The sequence below is a fragment of the Crocuta crocuta genome, unplaced genomic scaffold, assembly GCF_008692635.1.
Source record: "Crocuta crocuta isolate KB4526 unplaced genomic scaffold, BGI_CrCroc_1.0 scaffold467, whole genome shotgun sequence".
In the NCBI taxonomy this organism is placed as follows: Eukaryota; Metazoa; Chordata; class Mammalia; order Carnivora; family Hyaenidae; genus Crocuta; species Crocuta crocuta.
The window spans coordinates 2279346-2289978 of NW_027530632.1; positions in this window are offsets into that span (position 1 = coordinate 2279346).

The window sequence follows — 10633 nt, forward strand, 5'->3', positions numbered from 1 at the left end:
ACAAGCTCCCCTCCCCTCCTAAAAAAAAAAAAAAAAAAAAATTAAAATTAGATTTAAAAAAAAATGAAGCAATTTTGGGGCGCCCGAGTGGCCCAGTTACGTGTCTGACTGTCTCTAGTCATGGTCTCACGGCTTGTAGGTTCAAGCCCCGTGTCGGTCTCTGTGCTGACAGCTCGGAGCCTGGAGCTGCTTCGGATTCTGTGTCTCCTTCTCTTTCTGTCCCTTCCCCCTGCTCACGCTCTGTCTTTTTCTGTCTCTCTCTCAAAAATAAACATTAAAAGAAATTTTTTTTTTAAAGAGTGTATACAAGCATCGTTTAAGGTTTTCTGAATGTCGTCCAAGTAGGTGCTTCTTCCTTGTGTTGGTGTTTTGCTTAGGTACGCTGGCTCTTTCTCTGGTTGACTTTCCTCTGTTTGTTCTGTTCTTCTGTCAACTCCTGGTCTTTGGGAACCAATGGTCCAGTTGAGTAAGAGGGTGGTTAGCCATGAATTAGAAGAGAGGGTCAATTGTACTTGAGCCTAGATGAATAAATAGGAAACGTGAGCATTTCACAGTGTAGTCAATGCTTGGGAATTGGAGCCAATAACTGGAAGGTAGTAGTAGTAGTAGTAGTGGTAGAAAGATTTAACGGACATCAGTGAATCCTGGCACTTTTGACTCTTTTTCTTGCTCTATCTTACTCTTTTTTTAAGAATTTTGTTCTAATGTTTATTTTTGAGAGAGGGAAAAGATAGAAAGAGAGAGTGTGAGTAGGAGAGGGGCAGAGAAGGAGACACAGAATCTGAAGGAGGCTGTCAGCTCAGAGCCCGACGTGGGGCTCAAACCCGTAAACCATGAGATCATGACCCAATATGAAGTAGGACGCTTAACCCACTGAGCCACCCAGGCATCCCGCTCCATCTTATTATTATATGAAGTTACATTTCTGCATCTAAATCTGGTGTCTGCCATTCAGTTTTACTTATTATTTTTAAGTTTTTTGTTTATTTTTTTATTTTAGCAAGACAAAGAGCATGAGCAGGGGAGGGGGATAGAAGAGACAGAATCTCAAGCAGGCTTCATGCTCAGTACCGAGCTCAGTGCAGGGCTCGATTCCTTGACTCTGGGATCATGACTTGAGCTGAAATCAAGAGTTGGATGCTTCAAGGACCGAGCCACCCAGGTGGCCCCAAATTTACTTTTAAGTAATATCTGCCTCCAATGCAGGCCTCAGACTCTGGACTCTTGAGATCAAGAGTCCTTTGCTCCTTAGACTGAGCCAGCCAGGCACCCCTTCCATTCAGTTTCAGACTAGAAAGCTCAGGCCTGATACTTCACTCGGGCCAGATAAGAAACCAGACGTTAAAACTAGATCTGAGGAACCAGATTGGTTCTTAGGGGTGCTCCCCGCATGGGATGACCATAGATCAGGGATTCGAGACACCTTTTCCATTATGGTTTCTCTCTTTCTTTGGTTCCCTCACATGTCATTTCTCTTCTGAGTACAATTAACTCTCAGTGCTGGAGCTGAGTGTGACGAAGACAATTTGTCAGAAACCACTGTAACACCTTGTCAAAGTGATTTATATTATATGTGGATTATCCTTGCCACCGTAAGACTTATCTTGAAATTGCTTTAAGACTTGCATCAAAAATATCTGGGTCTTGGTCCAACACCAGTAATATCTTTACATTGTGTGGTGCTGTAGAGCTTACAGTGTTTGTTTCCAATTCTGTTCTCATTTCATCTTTAGGAATCTTTTTTATTTTCACTTTATTATTATTATTACTATTTTTGAGAGAGAGCACAGAAGCAGGGGAGAGGGGTGGAGGGAGAGAGAGAATCCCAGGCAGGCTCCATGCCCAACGCAGGGCTCGATCTCATGACGTTGAGATCATGACCTGAGCCAAAACCAAGAGTCGGATGCTTAACTGACTGAGCCACCTAGGGGCCCTCACTTTTTTAGGCATCTTGACTGGGATCTGTACTTCCTAACTCCGACAGTTGGGAGGAGGGATAGTTGCCCAAGGACTTAGACCGAGTTGGGATGAGACTGCAGATTTATTTATTTTTTCCTCGCCAAGCAAGTTCTTGGTCTCAGCCACTCCCCAGCCTCCCCATGCTTCATGAATCCTTGCGTGCTAGCTCATGGCTGACAGCAGAAATGGCCCCGAATTTCCAATAATGTTCAAATGTCAGTGACTCTCAAATGCAATTTGTCTTTGGCTCTGAAATCAGTTGCCCCAAACTAATCTAATAACGCGGGGCTTTCTTTGTTTAATCAAATCGCAAGGCAGGCAATAATAAAAGACTTTCTCCAGTGCCAGCAGGGGTTAACTCTGTTATTTCTGCTGTTGCTAGTGGAAGTTTTGCTGCTGTAGAATAACTGGAAAATCGAGTTCTGTTCTGGTCTGATTGACCCTGCCTTTACTAGGCTCTTGCTCAATCGGTTGCCTTGATAACTCTCTCCTAGTGAAACTTTTTTTTTTTTTTTTTTTTTCNCTCTAATGACCTCACTTTTTCCTGCTGTTCGTAGGCTGAGAACCTTTTAAGCCTAATCAGAGTTACACAAAGACATTTTCATGGAACATTTGGCAGGCAAATTATGGGCAGCGGAAAGGAAAGGAAAGGCCGTGCTTGGCTGTGATAAAGTAAAAATTGGCTTAGATTGAGAAAGTACCAATCGGCCTTCCTTGTCACCCGGCAACTTGGGATAACAGAGAAAGACAGCTGCATATGATCGGGAGACAGGATTTTTCTCCAGATCATTGCAGTTGTAAACTATAAAAACCTTTTTTGTTTTAATTATTTATTTATTTGAGAGAGAGGGAGGGTCAGAGAGAGAAGAAAGAATCCCAAGCAGGCTCTGCTTTGTCAGTGAGCGGCCGGTCGCGGGGCTCGATCCCACAAACCCGAGATGGGGAGTCAGACAGACTCTTAACTGACGGAGGCTGAACCTTTGTTGCTGTTGTTGTTGTTAAGTGTTTGCGTATTTATTTTGAGAGCAAGAGAGAGTGTGAGTTGGAGCTGGGGATGGGCAGAGAGACAGAGAGACTGAGAAGAGGGAGAAAGGGAATCCCAAGCAGGCTCCATGCTGTCATGGCCATAAGATCATGGCCCCAGGGGAAGTCTAGATGCTTAGCCAAGTGAGCCACCCAGGTGCCCCAAGACTTTTTTTTTTTTTAAGCAAAGATGGAAATTTCTTCAGTTTATTTTGTGATGCTAACATTAATATGAAAATGATAATCATAATATGATACCAAAAGAAGGAAGGAAAGAAGGGAGAGAGGAAGGACGGAGAAATAAAGCTATCGAACAATGTCACTTAATTGCAAATAGACTCCAGCAATGTATCAGAAGAAAACCCCGTATGACCAAGGGGCCAGTGGAGATCAGTTAAACTATTAGCCTAATCCATTTAAGTTCTAAATTAAAGTGATACACACCCCATATGATGATAACGTGCACTGAAAAGGGATTTGGTAAAATCTAGCCGCAAGTCCTTTGAATGACTAGTTCTTTTTTACTCCCTGAAAAACTTTGTTCTCTTTGTTCAGCCCATAGTTTATCCAAACTCCACTCCCTGCAGACTTGTAACTACCTTTTCCTTTGGTGAGAGACGCCCCATCATTTCCTCTGTTGTTTGTTCTCACTAACTGCAGTGGGTTGACAAGCCTGACCTTTAGACTACAGGTTTGTCCCTGGTGGCATGAAACTGATTGAGCTAAGACAGGGGAAGGAAATTTTTTCCTTCTAGCCTTCAAGGTCTTCCAGCTGTTTTTAGAATTGGGGGCACCTGAGTGGCTCTGTGGGTTAAGCGTGAGGCTTTGGCTCAGGACATGATGGTACTCTTCGTGGGTTCGAGCCCATCTCGGGCTCTGTGCTGACAGTGTGCAGCCTGTTTGGGATTCTCTCCCTCCCTCTCCCTTTGCCCCCTCCTCAAAATAAATAAATAAACTGAAAAAAAAAACAAAAACAAAGAATTAAATTGACAGGAGACCATTTTACAGGAGAAAGAAAAATCTCAAAGTTATATTTCATCAGCGTGGAGGCCCAATAAGGGAGTGGAGACCTAATGAAATGGCCAAGACAGTGAGTTTTTACACTTTTTTGGCCAAGAGACAATAAATCTTGCGGAATGACAGGACAAAGAAAGCTTTGGGAGTGTGAAAAATCCATAAAAAGAAATGTCACTTAGAACGAAGCGGGGAGGGGGCGCCTGGGTGGCTCAGTTGGCTAAGTGTCTGGCTTTGGCTCAGGTCATGATCTCACAGTTCATGGGTTCGAGCCCCGTGTTGGGCTCTGTGCTGACAGCTTAGAGCCTGGAGCCTGTTTCAGATTCTGTGTCTCCCTCCCTCTCTGACCCTCCCCTGCTCATGCTGCCTCTCTCTCTCTCAGAAATAAATAAAACATTAAAAAAAAAAAACAAAACCACGAAGTGGAGAGGCCAGCAGGGGGCGCACTTCACACCCTGCTACTCCTTGTCAAGTGCAGACCTAACAGAATGAGAAACCTGGGTGGTGGGTCCTACTTTACTGTTAGAGCAGGAGGAAGACAGGGTCCCTTGTATCCCAGCGATTCCCCTAACAGCCCAGCCAGTGACAGTCACAACTCAGCCAGTGAAAAGCGACTATACATTTACCTCACAGTTTACTCTGAAGGACCTTTTATTACAGCCTTCAACATCTAACCTTCCCCCTTTCCTCTACAAAAGAGCATTCCTTCCCTTTGCTTGCTAGTCCCGCATTGCAATTCTCTGCTCTTCCCAAATAAACCCATGTTTGCTGGTAAAATAACTGGCAGTTTTATTTTTAAGGTGAATAGGAGCTTCGATTAGTAAGGAAGTCTAAACAGAATTTCGGCCGGGGTAGTAAATTAGTAAAAAGTAACAAGGGTTGTTGACACAGCCATCTTGGCTCTAAATTTCCAATTTTTGGCAGGAAGGATGTCTCTACCTCCTGACATACGGAGGGCACCTTTCATATGAGAGATATATTTCTTACTTTCCAGAGGCAAAGAGGGGAGGGGTCAGAGTGTTCTTTTTGCATTGGCTGCGTCTTAAGTAATTTTTATTTAAAATAGGGGCGCCTGGGTGCCTCAGTTCGTTGAATGTCCGACTTCAGCCCAGATCGTCATCTCACAGTTCATGGGTTCGAGCCCCACGTCAGGTTCTGTGCTGACAGCTCAGAGCCTGGAGCCTGCTTCGGATTCTGTGTCTTCCTCTCCCTCTACCCATCCCCTGCTCACATTGTCTCACTCTGTCTCTCAAAAATAAACACTAAAATAATTTTTTAAAATAATATGGGGGGGGGTGCCCTGGGTGGCTCAGTCGGTCAGGCACCTGACTTTTGATCTCGGCTCAGGTCATGATCTCAGTGTGTGGGATTGATCTCCACAGAGGACTCTGTGCTGATGGTGCAGAGCCTGCTTGGGATTCTGTTTCTCCTCTCTGTCCCTCCCTTGCTTGTGTGAGCGCGCACAAGCTCTCTCTCTTTCTATTTCTTTCTCGTGCTCTCAAAAATAAACATAAAAGAATGAAATAAAATAGTATGATGGGGCGCCTGGGTGGCTCAGTCGGTTAAACATCTGACTCTAGATTTCCGCTCAGGTCATGATCTCATGGTTCATGAGATTGAGCCCCAGGTCGAATTCCCGCTTGTGATTCTCTCTCTTCCTCTCTCCTTGTTCCTCCCCGGCCTCTACAGAAATAAATAACAAAATAATATGTCAAAAAAAGAGATCACGGTGGCACATTTTGGGGTGGCCTGACTTTGGACCCTACAGTCGCCAGTGGGTTGGTTGGTTTTCTTGGAAAAAAAGCGTTCACTCAAAAAACACCAGAGTAAGACAGACCAGGAGAGACCACGAAGTCTGTCAGATGCTGGCTGATTTGAGTTGTTTTGTAAGTTTGCTGTGGCCAAAGTGTACCTTAAACAGCTTATTTGAAAGAAGTTCTTCCCCTGGTGTGCTCATGACCGTTGCTCATTCACAGCCAGCTCAGTTTTCCAGTCGAGAATAAGAAAGAAGTCAGACACATTTCTGTTGGCTTCTAGATACAGGTTTCTCTTAGAAAATGGCATTCTTCCCCCAACCGGTCAGCATTTGCTACAACCTGATGAGAATCTTCAGTGATTAAACGAGTTAATCTTTGGCAGGACAGCTTCCTTTGTGACCTAGAGCACTTTTGAAAAACAGCCTGGCCTGATTTATGACCAGCCTTTCCTTGGCCACATACCAGTAGTGCCCTGTGCCTGTGAATGTTAAAAAGATCAAGTTCACGGCTTGCAGTCCATTTAGTTTTCTTTTTCTGTTCTGCCTCATTTCTCATCTTGGCTCTGGAAGTCAGGGAAACATCAGGAAACGTAACTACTTTTCTTTTTCTTCAATAAGTCACTCTCAAACAGCCTGTCACTTTTTACCCACAAGTGGTTTTTCCTCTTAAACCCCCGTGTGCTATGATAAACCACCTAAACAGCCAGCTTGTGGAGAAAGATCGAATCTAAAGTCATCGACTCAGGTCCTGTCCTTTAAGGCATTTAGCATCTTGTCTTGTCCTGCAAGGGTTTTGACTTCGCTTTGAACTTACAGTGTTACCTGGCGCGCACGTTTCTTTCCTTCTTAGTTTAAAAGTCCACGGAAGGGTAAATTGTTTCATTCTGTGTGCGCTGGCTAAGCTTTGTTGGACCCTGAGATTTTGCAGGATTTCCTATTTGGTTTCCTGAGGCCCCTGGGGCTCCGAGTCTGGCTTTGTTTTTGCAAAGGTTGGCCCGGCTGCCTGATGACTCTGTAACGTATGAGGGTGCTGTGTGGCCACAGTTTCCATCAGAGGCTCTCTGGGCCTCACTTAGGGCCACTCTTTCAGGCACCTAGAGNACTTGTATCTCAGGCCAGGGGCCAAGTTCAGCTGTAGCCATGTTGTGATAACCCCTGGGGCCTAAAACCAGTGAGGGGGGCACCCCTAAGAGTAGAAGAGGCCTGTGGGGTAGGATAGCAGTGAGGGTGTGGAGAACCCGGTTGTTTTTGAGGATGAGGGTGGCTGTAGGCACACACACTGTGTGAAACTTGGATGTAAAACATCTTTTTTTTTTTAAATTTATTTCTGAGAGAGAGAGAGAGAGACAGCATGAGCAGGGAGGGTCAGAGAGAGAGGGAGATACAGAATTTGAAGCAGGCTCCTGGTTCTGAGCTAGCTGTCCAGCACAGAGCCCGATGCGGGGCTCGAACCCACAAACTGTGAGATCATGACCTGAGCCGAAGTTGGAAGCTTAACTGACTGAGCCACCCAGGCGCCCCAGATGTAAGACATCTTAAAGGCAAGTGGCCGGTTCAAAAGATGAAAGATGATCCAGTCTCTTCATAAGGGTAACTAGTCCAAAAAGCCAGGACCCCCGGAGCAACCGAGCTTGTTGATGTGAGGAGACTAAACAACAGGTGGCTGCTGGGGGCGTCTAGGATATTGGGGGAGGAATCATGTCCCCCAGGTACCGCCCATCCGATGGACGTTCACTGGTAGAGTCCAGAGAGATAGAAGCTGTAGTTGGTGTGGAATTGTGTTGGCGGTAAGTGATTATTTCTAAAGTGGAATTGGCATGACATTCCTACTTGTGGGAGGCAAAATGGCGTGGGTATTCTTCAAACCCCACTGATGTACCTTAGGTGCCTGGGAGTGATAAGGGACGAGATAGAGGTACGGCCTTTTGAAGAACCATAAGCTTATCCTCAAAATGTGGCTTGGACAAGGGGCACCTGGGTGGGAGAGTCCGTTAAGCGTCTTGACTGGCTCCAGTCACGGTCTCCTGGATCGTGAGTTCGAGCCCCGCGCATCAGGCTCTCCGATGTCAGATGTCAGCGGGGAGCCTGCTTCGGATCCTCTGCCTCCCTCTCCCTCTGCCCTAACCCCCCCTCCCAAAATAAGTAAAAGAAAAAACGTGGCCTGGACTGGAAACAAAGTGGTTGCGCCCGCAAGTTGTAACGTTTTGCCAAGGGAGGTTTGGTGGTGGCTGGGGTCCACGTGGTACCCGTGTTGAGTCTCAATAATGCTGTGTCTTTGAAGATGTCCAGTAGGGTAGTGTCGCAATAGCCATGAGAAAGTTTTTGGAGGATCCAGAGATGTTCGGTGCTTGGACGAGGGCCAGATCTTCATGTTCCCACCCCTCATTCTAGAGCACATTCAGGTGTCACATACATTTTCTCAAAGGTTCCCTAGTAGGTCAAGTATAATCAGCAGGGGTCTCTATTCCAGGTGTGTCAGAAGGAAGAGGTGAACACGGGCCTCTTGGAGCTATTGACGCTACCTGAAGCCACATCCCGCGGAGACTACTGCCCAGGTAAATTGCCCTAATTTCAGCCAAAGCCTTGCATTTTCCCCCTGGCTTTGGGTGGGCGCCCATTCATTACCCACGCCGGATTGTAGCTGAAAGCCCTTCCNCAGGGGAGGGTCAGAGAGAGGGAGACACAGAACCTGAAGCAGGCTCTGCACTGTCAGCACAGAGCCCGACGTGGGGCTTGAACCCATGAACCATGAGATCGTGACCTGAGCCGAAGTCGGGCGCTTAACCGACTGAGCCACCTAGGCGCCTCTGAAAGCCCTTCCTGAAGCCTGGCAAGCCCTAAGGTATCCCAGAAGTATAGTTCAGATACTATACTTGTGACCTTCAGGTGGGAAAGGTCAAGGGCAAATGAAGGATGGGCAACACTCTGATCTTCAGCCAAGTCCTGGAACAATCCCTGGTGTTCGTGTCAACAGACTCAGTCTGTCTGGCTCCTAAAGGGGTGTCCCGTCGGACTGTGGGCTAGGAAACTTCTGGAAACCAGGCCTGTCGTGTAGGTATATAAAACACAGAGGTGGCTCCCTTGTTTCTGGTTTGAAATATTCGTAGAGACGGAGCATGTGGAACGTGAATTTGAGGAGGAGGGTGCTGTGGGCCACATAGGCCTGGGTAGCACAGCTGAGAACATCATGGCAGGATCTTGGGGTAATGCTGGTAGGTAAATATGTTGAAGAACCCGATCGCTAAAGGCTCAGTGAGGTCAATAAAGTAAGTCAGAGCCCCATCTGCCAAGGGTGCTCTTGTGAGATACCGCCCCATCCTCAGCGGGGGGCCTGTCCATCAGCAGGTGGCTTGCATTTTCTGCCGGCCTGTTGGGCCAAGTGTTGGTCCGTACATCTGCTTATCTGTAGCAGACCGCCATGTTGGACTGGAGACAGTTAACTGGGTCCTGCTGCTCAGCGTGATGAAGTGAGCGTGGGGGTGGGAGAGACCATGGGCGATCCCGCTCGTCAGTGTCTATGACAGGGCCGCGGTGCTTCGTAGCCACAGGAACAAAAGCTTTCTGAGTCCAGGTCACCTCACTGTAGCAGCCGCTCATGGTGGCGGGGGGGGGCAGTGGGAGTGCCCCTCCCCCACCGGGTGCTGGTGTGAACACGGCTGGCTATGGGGGCCGTCTCCTATTCAGTGGGGACAAGCAGAGAATGTTGTGTGGAAGTGGAATGTAGCTGACCTGCAGCCATTCTCAAATCTGCTTATTTATTTATTGAAAAAACGTTTTTTTTTTTTAACAGTTACTCATTTTTGAGAGGGAGACACAGAGTATGAATGAGGGAGAGGCAGAGAGAGGGAGGCACAGAATCCGAAGCAGGCTCCAGGCCCTGAGCTCTCAGCACAGAGCCCTACGTGGGGCTCGAACCCACAAATCGTGAGATCAGACCTGAGCTGAAGTCGGTCGCTTAACCGACTGAGGCACCCAGACGTCCCTGTTTATTTTAAAGTCCTTACTTACTTATTTTGAGAGTAAGAGCATGGACAGGGGGAGGAGCAGAGAGAGAATCCCAGGCAGGCTCCGCGCTGTCAGCACAGAGCCCGACTCGGGGCTCGATGTCACCAACCATGAGATCAGGACCTGAGCTGAAGTCAAGAGTCGGATGCTTAACCAGCTGAGCCACCCAGGCGCCCCTCAAATCTACTTATTGAGAGGTTGGTCAGCCCATTGGGCTTGGTCCCTGCTCTCTTCGCCTCCGTGTACCTCTTCTGGAGCTTAATAATTGGGCCAGCGTCAGTGCTCGTGCATGTGTGTGTGTAGAGCACACATCTTGTGATGAAAACTCCCGTGACTTCTCCCATCCAAGTACTAACCGGACCCGACCCTGCTTAGTCCGGTGGCTTCTCTGTGGGTTACCAGATTTCATCACATAGCTGAAGGTCTGCCCCATGTCCCCCCTTCTCAGTAAGCTGGGTCTTGCAGTCTGTTGCCGTTCGATATCCCATGACTTTTAAATTCTGCATTTCCGTATTCAGTTCTGACCGCACGTCAAGTGGCCGGGCTCGATGGGAATTAGTCTGGGGTGGTAGCATTCAATGCAGGCACTGTAGCATCAGAGAAGATACTAGTACTTGAGTTTATAAAGCTGGTATTTCTTTTTTTTTAAATTAAAAAATTTACTTATTTATTTCGAGAGACACAGAAAGAGTGTGGGTGGGGGAGGGTAGAGAGAGGAAGGGAGGCAGGCTCCNTAAGCCACCCAGGCACCCCTCTGTTAGAGTTTTTGGAATCTCTTCCTATCTGAAAGACCTCCTGATGAATTCGTCATACCACCTATGTAGTCATTTGCTTGAGAGGGCCAGGGTGGTAGCATCTGCTTTACAGATTCCCATA